At 37.3% G+C, this 14833-nt stretch overlaps 1 protein-coding gene across 6 annotated transcripts in view; it reads right to left on the minus strand.

Moving 5' to 3' along the window:
- DGKI (diacylglycerol kinase iota) overlaps positions 1–14833 on the minus strand; it is a 479960-nt gene that overhangs the window by 143957 nt on the left and 321170 nt on the right. The window lies entirely within an intron of this gene.

A 14833-nucleotide genomic window follows, 5' to 3' on the forward strand; every position in this document is an offset into this window, starting at 1 on the left:
ATTTAATAAGATCATGTGCTTGTTACATAATAAATTAGATTCAGCAAATCTGAAATAGTGGGAGGTGGAGTGGAGCTTTAAGAACCACAGGCAGATATGCACATCACAGTAAGACATGGTCAGGGGCAGCCTGACCCTCAGAGAGATGGAAAAACTATCTTTAAAAAGCAGACCAAGAGTCCAGAAGCCACAGGGTTGAGACCGAAGTAGCTCTACACAGCTCAATAGCCTCTTTTGACAGCACCTCTCAGTCAAAGCATATTGCAATAAACACTGCGTGTAATGGTGGCTCTGAGCATTCCAAAATGAAGAAAAATGTTTAAATATGTACAGTGTCCTTTCTTTAGGAAGAGAATGAAGTGCGTAACTCATTTTGAAAGAATTCAATGCATACTGACTCCAGACACATATTAAGCAATAAAATGGTGCAGTACCAAACTTTCTGAACATCTATTCACTCCCCAAATGTCTGTAACTCGACTCCTTGATTTTCTTAAGTGATATTTTGAAAGTGGTTTAATCTTGGGCATTAGTTGAGTGGAATAATTTGGTTTTCATCACCACCACGATGGGTCAATACATTTCTTCAATATATTAATATAACAAAATACCTACTTGTCTTTCAATACGACCTTATACTGGCATTTCATTGGTTGAATTTTCTCATACAGAGGCTTGTTTCTCTTTTTTTTTATATTAAATGGTGACAAAAGTCACCACTGACTAACGTCATTGACTAAAGTAGAAAGAATGGCATTATTCTTTAATTTGTTCCTGTAAAGGAGGAAAAGGAAGGAAAGAAGGAAACAGAAATAAAGAAACAAAAAAAGAAAGAGAAAGACGGAGGGAGAGAGGAAGGGAGAGAATGAGGGAGGGAAGGAAGGAAAATAGGAAAGATAAGAAAGAATAGATGAAAGGAGGGAATACTGTGTCTACAATATTAGGACACCCCTCTCTACCTTCACTTCAAACACACACACACAGAAACACAGACACACACCCATTTAATTTCAGTAAAACTCTGGAAGAGGGAGTAAAAAAATAATCTCATTCTGTTGTCTAAAGCCTCATTTTAGTGCAAAGTATAGTAACTCCCTCCATATGGAATCCCACTTTACTCACCCAAAATAGCACATACATATCAAACTATAGATACATATGTGCACACTCACACATGGTGCATTCTCTCTCTCTTTCTCTCTCTCTCTCACACACACACACACAGAGAGAGAGATTTAAACTGTGGCTATTTAAAAGTGTAGATATACGTGCACAAATTCTAAAGAGAGATGGTAGGCAGGTAAAAATGTCTGAGGTTCACTGGCTTAAAAAAATCAGTATAAAACTACAGAGATGGATATTTCTGGGGGAAATTTGAAAAGACAGATTCAACAGCTATACTGATCCATCACTCAAATTGTGTTTGTTGGGTATTTACTTTGTATTACCATAGTGCTGGACATCAAAAAGGTATGGACAAATAAAGCCGAAGCATTTAAGTTGTGATTGGAGATATAGCTTGACAGTATATTTATAGATACAGACCTTCAGTTAGTAGAACAGACCTTGAATATACTGAAAACTCACAATATCATTTACAGGTAGGGAAACTGAGGTTCAGAAAGGTGAAGTGATTTTAAGGTCACATAGCCACTAAGTAGCAGTGCTAAACGCAAAGCCTTGGACCCTTCACTCATCAGTTTCATGTTCTTTCTCTGCTCCTATGAGGAGTTCAGACTCTCTTGTCAATGGATAAATACCAAGAATCCCATGGATTTGACGGCAAAACTATAAAGTCTGGATTAGCAGAGTCTGATGATCTCTGTGTGCTGCTCAGATTTCTTTCTTTATCAATAAACAATCATCAGGCGGGGTGGTTAAGTAAACCAGAGAACACTGGGCAGAGAGTACAAATGAATGTGTAGGTCTTTATTCATTTAGAGGGAAGTGTGGCTACAACATGCTGTGAAGTGAAAAAAAGTCATGAATAATTATATATGGCATAAGCTCCTTCATATAAATTGTGAACTTCAGGAGCTTGCATATGCAAGAGAAGTGCATGGAGACACGTCCAACAAGCTGTTGCAAGTTGTTATCTCTGTGTGGTGAAACCTGGGCATTATTTTATATCAAGTATAATTTTTAAGGAATTAATATAGTTATTTTAAAAGCACGTCCATATGTAAATAACAATAATGCAGGACAAGAATAAAAATAAGGCCTATAGCAAAGAGTGTTAGGAATTAGATGCAAGTAGGGAGGAAAAAATTTATGCAATTAACAGAGTGACCACATGGTGTTCACATTAGATTTTTATCCCCAAATTAAAGGGGTCTGATAATCCCTTTATTTCCAAGTTCACTCAACTGATCTGCAAAGACTGTAATTAGAAAATATTTTCCTGCACACACAGCAGATAAAAGGGAAGCTGGAACCGTAGAATGTAGTGGCCTATCAGACCCTAATAGGAGAAGTTGAGGAGGGGCAGAGGTTGAATGAACTCTACCTAAGCAATTTTTTGAGATAATAGTAAATCTAATGGCAGTGGGCTTCAGTCTTCTCTACTGGGCTGGAGGTATCAGGACTAAGACCTCGATTGGGCAGTAGTTGCAAATGGGAAATGAGATTTGGAGAATGACTGCTGACCAGTTCCTGGACTCCCCTTCCTGGAGCTCCCCAATTTGGGGTTTACCAGTGTGTATCACCTTTCTCAAAACCCATAAAGTGGCTGCTCCCTGTCCCATGTCCTCCCAGGTTCTCATCTATGCCCTCTGATTCCAACCCATGCACTGTTGTCTCCTGAACCTCTGGCCACCCACTACTCCACCCTAACTTCCAGGGGGCACACCATGGCATAAAACAGACACTATTATTTGAATCAAACTTTATAAATCCCAAATGAATTCACATATGATCTCAGTTCATCTCCAGAATGATCAGCTAAGCAAGACAGAAAAGAGACTCTAACCACCGCTTAACACTTTCTCCCATCCACTTTCCTACACTTTTGCTCTCTTGCTCTCAGCTCCCATCTTTTCCCAACAACCTACAACACTTTCCACTTTCCCACTAGCAGCAGCTTACTTAAACCTAGTCTTCTTGGCAGGGTATCTGTTTTCTTTTTTAAACTCCTATCAAAAGATGTCCCAGTTGAGACTCATCAGCAAATTTTAGGGCATTAGACCCTAGGGTCGATAATGGAAAACCTTCTCCAATCATTTGCAACCCTGGTGTAAACAGCAGGTATGGGAGGCAACACAGCAAAGTGGTGAGGAGCTCAGGCTCCAAGTCAGATTGCCTGGATTTGAAGTAAAGTTCTTCCAGTTCCTAGTTAATCAGGAAACTCTATGCTTCAGTTTCCTCATAGGTAAAGTGGAGATGAAAACAGTATCCACCTCGTAGGCATATTAAGAGAATTAAATGAGCCAATACATGTGATATGCTTAGAAAAATGCCTGGCACATTGTCAGTGCTCAATAGATTTTAGCTATTATCATTATAATAATTATTCTGAAAATTGTTCTCCTAGATAAGGTTCTACCTAATAATCAACAGCATTTGCTGCTTCTGCCAGATATTGGAAAATGTTTAGAGCACATAAAGGAACCTCCCTAAACATTTCTGACAAGGTGCTGGGCTACCTCTAGGGGGAGATTGTCTAGCTTGGCTGGTGGCATGACATTTTACACTTCTGGGTGCTCTCCCACCTAGTATTTTAAAAGGCCAACGAAAAACATGAAAACAGACAGCTAGAACATGGGGGAGTCAGGGGAAGTGCATAGAGATTAAATGAAAGCCAAGTAATTCAATTTCACACCTTTATGTCAAAATATATTAGTGTCCCATTAATGGCTGACTGAAGGTAGAGGATGACAAAGCTGTTCTTTGGAGTCTGGGGAATAGCACTGCCATTAGTTTGCTGAATTTAAATTTTGTCTGGGTAGTAGAGCAAAGAAGAGACAAACATCCTGGGTAAAAATAAATTTGCCTTCCTGCCAACATCTGCCACAAGATACTGCCATACTGATTAGGCTCTGGGTCAGGGGTTCTAAACCCGGCTTCCATGGAACATCTCAAACTCCCTAGAAGGGATTCAGCAGTCTGTGAATTCCCTTTCCTATTGGGGTAGTGACCTAAACCTGTTGCCTTCTCACTAAGCCGACAGGTTTAGGTCACTACCCCAATTCTCTGCAACACTGTGATTGAGATCCTTATGCAGAATGGAAGTTCGTGGCTCTGGACTTAATTCCCAAATGTCTCCCATGAACACTTTCTCAAGAACCATAAGAAGAGCACTTGTTGAATCACTCAGATGGGTTTCCAGTAACCTCCACGCCACAGCTTCCCTTATCCATGTTATACACACCTTTTACCCTGAGATGTTGGAAGGGAGGTAGACTGAATTTCCATTAAGACAACTCCCTGAACACTCACTGCTATTCAATTTACACTTAATCTTGCTATTCTCTGCTCTCCTGTAGATGTTGCCAATAGCTTCTTTTTCAATTGTTCCCATGTAGAATTTCAATCCATCAGAGTCATATTCCTCCCTAGTGCCCTCAAACGTCTTCCTCCTTTTGATCAATTTCTTTGGTATACACTATTCCTCTCGGACTGATAAGAGATGCCTCTCATCCAATCTCCCACCCAGGCCTAATCTCTTTATGGATAAAGTGGATGGGCTGAGCGTTTTGGTTCTCCAGGGTCACTTTTAAACCACGGACTCCATTAACTCATTCTGTCACTGGAAACATGAATTATATAGGAGTGATATCCGTTAATATTAAGACATGATAGCAAGTGGATAAAGCAAGATGTATGGTCAAAAAATTTAGTTCCAATCTAAATGGTCAGAACGCTAAAGTTACCTTCTTTAAACCATTTTGTGATCTGAAAATGGGACTGATAATAGAAATGTAGTGAGCACTAAATGAGACATATATAAGGCAGTTAGCACCTTCCTGGCAAATAATAAGTGGTCAAAAATAATAATAGTTGTTGTTACTATTATTATCGCCCTAGCGCTTCTGCAATTTCCATAAGCCTTATATTGTTTATTCAGTCCTAGATAATAATATCATAGCTGAAGCCAGAGTTGCAGCTCTAATTAGCACTTAGTAGACAGGAAACCTTAGCAGAATGGGCATCCGTCAACATCAGTAGGGATACAAGATTCAGCGGAATGTCGCTATCCACAGTCTTTTGGACAATAATGCAAGTAGGGATGGTGAAGTTTGCAAGTTTTTTTTTACTTTTTAAAGATATTATGAATATAAATCTTAACTCATGTTGAGACAAGATCCTTAAAGTTATGTAATCATTCTACATTTTGTACCTCATAAATATCCTGTTTTCATTAACATTTCTTAGTTCAGTGTAAGACTTGCCCCTTGTAACATTCACTATGTAGAAACATTGATTTTTATAAATAATTGTAATTTAACCAGGCATTTGCTACTCATATAGAGTTGTTTTTCTTTTATGAGACAGAAACGCATAACTCTGTCTGCCTTTCACCCTTTAGCCCTGATTTAATAGTAATAATGAATTGCCTTAACTTCTTTCGAGCAATTCTACCTGATCATAATCTAGATATAATGAAGTTTGTTTCTAACTAATCTAATAGAATTCATTTGAACTGGCTCTTGTTTTATAAATAGAGTTTTATTAAAATATGAATTTATAGTGTGAATTCACAGTGTGAAAGGCTATGAATTCACACTATGAATCTCTTCCTCCTCTTTGCAGCTCCAGCAGCTAGAACAATGCCTGGTCCATGTTGCTTACAATAAATGTTTTTGAACAAATGAGGAAATGAATTCAAGGAAATCAAATTCCTCTGCAACTGTACATGGTTCTGATGCTATAGCACAGCTTGGCATTGGAGCATTTCTGAGCTGCTTCCTAGCAGCTTTTCCCTTTGTGAAAAAGTCATAACTGATTTGGTCATCCATTTCTGTCCTTTGACCTCTGGATCAGGAAATAAATCCATGTTGAATTATGTTCCCACTTTTTATCTCCAGTAGAATCTACACAAATAAAAAGACAGAAGAACCTACAAATGGTAGATGTCCCCATCAAAAAAGTAAGTAAACCTTTTCTGAACTACCTGTTCTTCAATTAAATAATGCCTCGGAAATCTGAAACACATTGTACGGAAGTTTTTGATTCTTAAACCAAGCATAAACCAAAATCACGTTAGCAGCAATCAGTCATGCACTCCCACTGCCCAACATGTTTTCCTGGAGAAAGTACCTTCAGAGATTACTATCTATCATCACATTCTTCTATCAGCTATCAAGCTGGGCCTTATTTTTATTATTATTATTATTATTATTATTATTATTATTATTATTTTTGAGACGGAGTCTTGCTCTGTCGCCCAGGCTGGAGTGCAGTGGCGCAATCTCGGCTCACTGCAAGCTCCACCTCCTGGGTTCACGCCATTCTCCTGCCTCAACCTCCCATGGGCCTTATTTTTTATTTTAAATTTTTCTGGGTACATAGTAGGTGTATATATTTATGAGGTAGATGAGGTGTTTTGATACAGCCATGCAATGCATAATAATCATATTGTGGAAAATGAGTTATCCATCCCCTCAAGCATTTATCCTTTGTGTTATAAACAATCCAATTACACTTTTTAGTTATTTCAAAATGTACGATTAAGTTATTGACTATAGCCACCCTGTTGTGCTATCAAATAGTAGACCTTATTCATTGTTTCTATTTTTTCTTCTACCCACGAAGCATCCCCATATCCCCCAACTCTTCCCAGCCTCTGGCAACCACCCCTCTATACTCAATGTCCATGAGTTTAATTGTTTTGATTTTTAGATCCCACAAATAGGTAACATGCAATGCTTGTCTTTTTGTGCCTAGCTGATTTCACTTAACATAATAATCTCCAGTTCTATCTATGCTGTTGCAAATGACAGGATTTCATTCTTTTTATTACCAAATAGTATTCCATTGTGCATCTGTACCACATTTTCTTTATCCATTCATCTGTTGATGGACACTTAGGTTGCTTCCAAATCTTAGTGATTGCAAACAGTGCTGCAACAAACATGAGTGTGCAGATATCTCTTCAATATACTGACTTCAATATACTGATTTCCTTTATTTTGGGTATATATCCCAGCAGTGGGATTGCTGGAACATATGGTAGTTCTAGTTTTGGTTTTTTGAAGAACCTCTAAACTGGTCTCCATAGTGGTTGTACTAACTTACATTCCAAACAGCAGTCTAAGAGGGTCATCTTTTCTCCACATCCTTGACGCTGAGCCTTATTTAAATATTATTAGACTCAGTGGCTTCCTTTGGCAACTTGCTGCTAAAATGGTAAAACATATCCTGGTACATTTTTGAAGTGCCACTGACAATAACCTTTCCAAAAATGTATCTAAGAAGACCTCTTTACATTGAACAATAAAACCAAATTGAATCAAGGCTTCTGAACAGAGATTTAAAATGAATTTCTGACACCTGCCAAGTTCAGACACAATCTTAATAATTCAGTTGTCCTCTGCCTGGAGTAGGAAGCAATGCCTCAGAAATCTGAAATAAATTGTACAGAAGTTTCTGATTCTTAAACCAAGCATAAACCAAAATCACATTAGCAGCAATCAGTCATGCACTCCCACTGCCCAGCATGTTTTCCTGCAGAAAGTACCTTCAGAGGTTATTAATTCTTTTTTGATGGAAGTTGAGTAAGTTCTCAGTCTCTAAGACATCCATTTGTGAGGAGGTAATAGGATATGTTACAGCTTACAAATTATTTGAGGCAGCTATTCTTCCAGTCCTTCTTATAAGATCATCATGGAAGCATTATAGAGTCAAAAGCAATCTTCGATCTCATCTAATTCAGTATTTGCTATTCCATCTAATTCTATACGCCCCTATGACTGCATCTTCAAATGGCTATTGTAAGTCTCTGCTTGATCCTCACCAAGCAGTAAGATACTAATGGAAGTGGCTTAGTCTTTGTTCAGGCTACCTTAATCATTTGCAAATTCTCCCTGCAGTCTAAGTTTTCCTCTCCGCAGTCTCTGTTTATTAGCCCATCTACCACCATTTTTAGGGAATTGGCTTTTAAGTTACAAAAATAATCAGTCACATGGACTAATGTCAAAAGAGTGCAAACATTAACCACCAAAGCTAGATGCATATCAAAGAAATATTTGCTGCCTTGATGGCTAACATATTGCAAACAGACTATAAGCATCAAATGTCAATAAATTTTTATGACATTGGCTGAAACAGAAATTATTTTTTAAATTTTCTGGAGATCTTCAAAGTCACATTGTAACTACAATTTTAAAGCATCCATGGAAATTTGTAATAAATTTCTGTGCTTAGGGGAGTGTGAATGATGAGAAATTACTTAATGGGTACAACATATGCTATTTTGGTGATAGATACCCTAAAAGGCCTGATTCACCACTATGTAATCTATGCATGTAACAAAATTACACTTGTACTCCAAAGACTTACAAAACTTTTTAAAATGAAAAAAAAAATCTATGCTTTTGAGCATAGATTTTTCATGTGTGATTAGGCCAGAATCATTGGCCAGAATAGGGACCACTCAAAAGAATTTTGTTCAAAGGAAAAACTTACTTCCATAACTAATTTACCACACGGTTATTCTAGAGTGTGTTTTCTGTTCAGTGTCGTGTTCATGGTATTTAAAGGGAAGCAAAGGTACAGAACAAGCAAGCAGTGGCTTCCCTCAGTGGCACTGCAGAGCAGGTTAACAAGTATAGCAGTTTCATCATTTTTGTTTTAAAGGAAAACAGACATACTAACAACCTTGAATGATATTTCAAATTCTTCTGGCCACCTGTTTCCTTTTGTGGCAGTGAATGCCATCACTGTTACTGGCTCGTTGATCCAATTCTGGAATTTTACATGGATCCATCCCTACATACATGTGTTATGACTTTTTGCTCTTGTCGCCCACCCAGGCTGGAGTGCAATGGCACGATCTCGGCTCACTGCAACCTCTGCCTCCTGAGTTCAAGCAATTGTCCTGCCTCAGCCTCCTGAGTAGCTTGGATTACAGGAGTGTGCCAATACGCCCAGTTAATTTTGTATTTTAAGTAGAGATGGGGTTTCACCATGTTCATAAGGCTGGTCTCAAACTCCTGACCTCCTCGGGTGATCCACCCACCTTAGCCTCCCAAAGTGCTGGGATTACAGGTGTGAGCCACTGCACCCGGCCATGTTATACCTTTTTATTACCAGAGTCACAGATTTATTTTTTAAGCCACTGAACAACTCATTGCCCCAGAACCTCAAAGTTCCCTCTCCATAAGACTATACAATATTGTTACTTTCTCTTTTTCCTTTATCCATGCATATTAAATTCACCTGACTTCACTTTTCAGTAGCCTTCCACACTGTGGTTAACTCCCTGCTGCCTGAAGCTCTTTACTTTTGGAATTCAGTTCAAAACACTCTTCTGGTTTGCCAACTAAGTTACCTGAAGCTCCTTCTTTCTCTCTGCTGCAATTTATCCTCCTCTAAATCTTTCAAATACATATGCTTCTTTGCTGCTTCCACTAAAACCCCTTTAGACCAAGCTAATACCATCTTGCACCTAGGCTAATTGGGCCCCCTGCATCCAAAAATTTCATCACACTGCACACTGTTTAAAACATAAATGTAATCATGATATGATGATTTTGCTCTCCCCATTAAATCATGAGCTCTTCAAGGACAGGATGCCCAACTATAGTTATCTTTAAATCTCCCACTACATATGTTTAATATGAGGTTTTCAATATGTGTTAAATTACTGATCCCCATATGGACTTCCTAAATTTGCAATGAGAAAAAAATATTTTTCCTGACATCTGACTACATTCTTCATCACACCTAATCATGTGTGATTAGGCCAGAATCATTGGCCTGAATGGGACCACTCAAAAGAATTTGGTTCAAAGGAAAAACCTACTCCCATAACTAAAAGCAACAAACAAGAAATAAAATCACTGAATATGCATTACATTATTGCTGTGCCACCTTCAGGTACCGAGTTGAGCCTTTGGCTTGCCCCTGCTTAATACAAAAGAGAAGAATTTCTACTCATTACTAGATATTATTGCAAATTTAAGTCTTATGAAGATGCCGTCTTCTGCCCTGATATTGGTGAACTGCCAACTAGAGATGACAACCTTTAAAAAAGTCTTTTAAGGTAGGAGTTTTAGACTTTAAGTTCCCACATACACTCTTTGTACATTCTTTCATGCTTAAGGAGTATAAAAGTTGGACAAATAACCTAATAAAAGGCAAAGGAGAAGTAAGTACCACAGGAAATAGAAACAAATGGAAATTAGACATAGAGGTAACATGCATTCTCATAGAAGAATTCTACAAATTCCAACTGTTGAGATGAAGAAAAATTAAGAACAGTTGGAATGGGAACAAGTAAAAACTCAAGCCCTGTCTTTCATCACATCAGGCCAAAATCATTTCCACTTTAAGAAGTAAATCCATGTAATGAAGGTTTCCTTGTTATTAAAAATGATTAAAGATTCTATCACAAAACACTAACATGCATTACTTTTAATACCATAGCCTGCAATCAATGGTACTAAATGGAATTCTCACAGCATGGAGAATTCTTTTACTGTCAATTGGAGGGAGGACCATTCATCACTATACTTAGTGGAGCAAGGAGCAGTTGGGTTTGAACCAATGAGACATAAGAGGACAATGTTACTCCTAAGCCATCAAAATGAATTTAGATCTCATGTGTTCAGGAAGACAGACATTTTCTGCTTCAGCTTTCAGTTTCTATATATCAGAGGGATCTCTTAAACTTAATTGTTATTTAAAATGCTAAAAATCTTCCCCGGGATTTGCAATCACAAACCGTTGTATTTTCCTGTTCTTATTTGCAACCGATAAATTCACTTTCGTTGCTAAAAAAAAAGGGTGTGGATGAAGTGTTATGATTTGTATATTTTAAAAATGTCATTTCACAGAAGAAAACACTTGTGGTCTTTCATACCAACCATGAAGAACACTGAAACTAGGCTTCTAACTACTGGTATAGGTGCTAACCTTCTAGTAACTCTAAGCACTTTAACGAATTAATTGGTGATATTTGAGTGTCTATGTGTAACTTTAAAACAGCATTTTAACCAAAATAGACTACACATAATCTTTAAATATTGAACACATTTCATCTACAAACCAACAGAAAAAAAAATCAAAGATTCAGAATGTGTTCTAAATAAATATATCCAAAAAAACAGTAGCCAAAATTCATGAAGCAATGATGAAGTGAAAACAGATATTGCTATCTTAAAATGGGGAAATCACGTAACCCAATTATGTATAGAAAGAATGGAATGTATGAGCTACAGGATGCATTACTACTGAAAAGCTACTCTACAGATTGTGTGGTAGTAGGTCTGCATTTCTAGGAAACAGGCTCAGTCAAGGGAAGAGCATGTTTTGTTTTTATAATGGAAATAAAAAGTAAGCATTGACCTGACAATAAGCGGCATTACATAAAAGGCATTTTCTTAAATGGTTTTAGCCCTTCACATAAAACATTTTATGAAACAATGTATATACTCTCCTAAAATCTGAGTATCAGAGAAAAAATTATTGCAGAATTGTTTGTTTTTCTTCATTAGTAGGTAATTAATATTTTACCTGGACAGGTTGACAATTGCTTGCCAAGGTCCTCAATCCTCAGTGGGGAGCTACATTTGCCTCTGGAAAGAGATATAGACGGCCCCATATTTCTGTTCATCAATCTACAGCTGGTGGGAACTTCAGCTCCTATTAGTAGCTCAGATGTGTTCCCACCAGCCCAAGGTTTCTTGTCGGAAATCCAAGAAGGAATAATTGAGAGTCCTCTAAACCTGACCCTCCCTCTTTCCCAATTCAGCCCATTTAGCCAACTGGGAGGAAACCTTTCATTTCCCTTCTCTAATTCCTGATCCAATGACTGAGGGATTTTATAAACTGCTCTTATTTTTTGGAAACATTCTTCTTGTCTTTGTAAAAATGACAGAATAAAGACATTTCTAGAACAGAACTTACAAGAATCACACAATAATTATATCAATATAACAATTATTCATCAACAAAAATAACTTTTACAAAATTTGATAGCAAGGTTGAGAAAAAGAGTTCCCTAGAATATACTTTAATGGGTGGACAAATGGGTCAGTTGGGGCCAGGTGCAGTGGCACCTGTAATTTCAGCATTTTGGGAGGATCACTTGAACTCAGGAGTTTGAGACTAGCCTGAAAACATAGTGAGATCATCTCTAAGAACTTTTTTTTAAATAAATAAATAAGCACGGTGGCATGCACCTGTTGTCCCAGCTACTCAGGAGGCTGAGGCAGGAGGATCACTTGAACCCAGGAGTTCAAGATTGCAGTCAACTATAATAGTGCCACTACACTTCAGCCTAGCCACGGAGTGAGACCCTGTCTCAGAAAAAAATAACAATGAAAGTAAATATATAAAATAAATTACTTGGATGAAGGAGAAACAAACACAAAATAACTAGTTAGATATTTTGATGCTACAAATACTAAAAAGAAAACAATGAAAAAGAAAGAAAATAATGGTTTTATTGATAATATCATAATAGAACGTGAAAATAATTTGGAGTGCCTTTGCTTGTTCCATTTCTTTCTCTCCTTTCACTTACCACATTAAAGTAAATCAAGTCTCTATTAAAGGCAGCAAACCAATGTATTTATAAGACAAGAACCTTTACTCAAGAAAACATACTTGTTTTACTTTTCCTGGACAACAAAACAACATCAAGCCAAATGACATAATCACGTCCCAATTAGAGGACATAGCCACCTTTCTTAAGAGCAGTAAGGTCTAAGTGATTACTTTTTCAAAATAAATACAACTATAGGTCTTTATAATATATTATAAGACTAAAAGGCTTTGGCCTTTTCGTTCCATTGTGATTCTTCCAATGGTACTTTCATTTTATTTTATTTATCTTTTTTCTTAATTTTTATAATGGCCCAAGATGAAAAGTATTTCTATTTCAGTCAAATACCTGAGCTATAACTTTGGAACTCGGTGAATCATGTATAGAATTTCATTTTCTAACACTAAATGTGATGTGTTCTAGGGATTAATTAAATGTAGCATCAACGAGTACTTTCTTTTTTTTTTTTTTTTTTTTTTTTTTTTTTGAGACGGAGTCTCGCTCTGTCGCCCAGGCTGGAGTGCAGTGGCGCGATCTCGGCCCACTGCAAGCTCCGCCTCCCGGGTTCACGCCATTCTCCTGCCTCAGCCTCCCGAGTAGCTGGGACTACAGGCGCCCGCTACCACGCCCGGCTAATTTTTTGTATTTTTAGTAGAGACGGGGTTTCACCGTGTTAGCCAGGATGGTCTCGATCTCCTGACCTCGTGATCCGCCCGCCTCGGCCTCCCAAAGTGCTGGGATTACAGGCGTGAGCCACTGCGCCCGGCCGAGTACTTTCTTTTTATGCCTTTTAAAATGTACTCTTTTCATTTCATGGAAGCGTTTCAGGGTGTTATGAGAGACCAGCAAAACTCAGTGGAATTGGTATAATTAAATTGAAGCCCTCCTACAAATGAAACGCACCTCACACTTCATTACCACTTCAGCAAAGTAATCCAAAATAATTGGATTATTTGGATTATTTGGAACGCTCAAAACAAACATCTAGGTTTCTTTGTTGACATGTCAGAAGATAATGTCAGTTCTTATTCTAGTACTGGAGTAAAAGTTGAAATGTCTCTTTTTCCTTCCTGAATGCAGTAAATCCATTAATAACATTGTAGTTATAACGGTCGGTCCAAAAATATTTAGGTTTTTTGTTTTGCTTTGTTTTCTGGGTGGGGAGTCCGTTTTTAAATAAATATTTTACTCACAAAGACTAACAAAAGTATTCCTTTTCCTTCCCGTTTATAGTCTGCATGTATTTCTGTAGATTTTTTTTATTATAATCATGCTTTAGGAATTCAGATTTGAACAAAAATTTAAAGTACATATTGTTCAACCACTTTATTTCACAGAAAGTGCATTTGGGTCCAGAGATGTCAATCACCTTATTGTATCTATATAATTAATATGGAAAATCTGTTATGAATAATAGGGTAATGTTCTTCAGCTCTCTTTATACCCTTTAATAAAAAAATATTTAAACAACTAAAATATTTATATAAATAATACATACAAAGTTTAGTCTTCAGAGGGTGACACAGAAATATAACTAAAATTCAATCAAATTTATCCAGTATGATGCTGTTATGTACTAAGTTATCTGTCCCCCAAATTGGTAAGTTGAAGTTCTAACCCATAGCTCTTCACAATGTGACTGTATTTGGAAACAGGGTCTTTACAGAAGTAATTAAGTTTAAATGAAGTTGTTAGAGTGGAGCCTAATCCAACATGACTAGTGTCTTTTATATAAAGAGGGAATTTGGACACAGACAAAGAGGGAAGACCATATGAAGACATGAGAAGACAGCATCTACAAGACAAGGAGACAGGCTTCAGAAGAAACCAACCCTGCTGACACCTTCATTCAGACTTTCAGCCTCCAGAACTGTAACGAAATAAATTTCTGTTGTTTTAACCACCCACTCTGTGGTATTTTGTTATGGCAGTCCTAGCAAACTCATACAGATATCTACTAAAAAGATGCACAAAAAGAACTAACTCCTTTTGTTCTAATCCTACAACTAGTGTTTATAAAAAGATATATAATGGAAGAATGAGAGAAATCTAATTTTTAATTTTCAAAAATTTCAATCTGGCTTGGGAATCTCTGCCAATTTGATATCCCTGCCCTGGCTATTCAGA

Source organism: Pan paniscus, chromosome 6 (assembly GCF_029289425.2).
Source record: "Pan paniscus chromosome 6, NHGRI_mPanPan1-v2.0_pri, whole genome shotgun sequence".
Taxonomy (NCBI): Eukaryota; Metazoa; Chordata; class Mammalia; order Primates; family Hominidae; genus Pan; species Pan paniscus.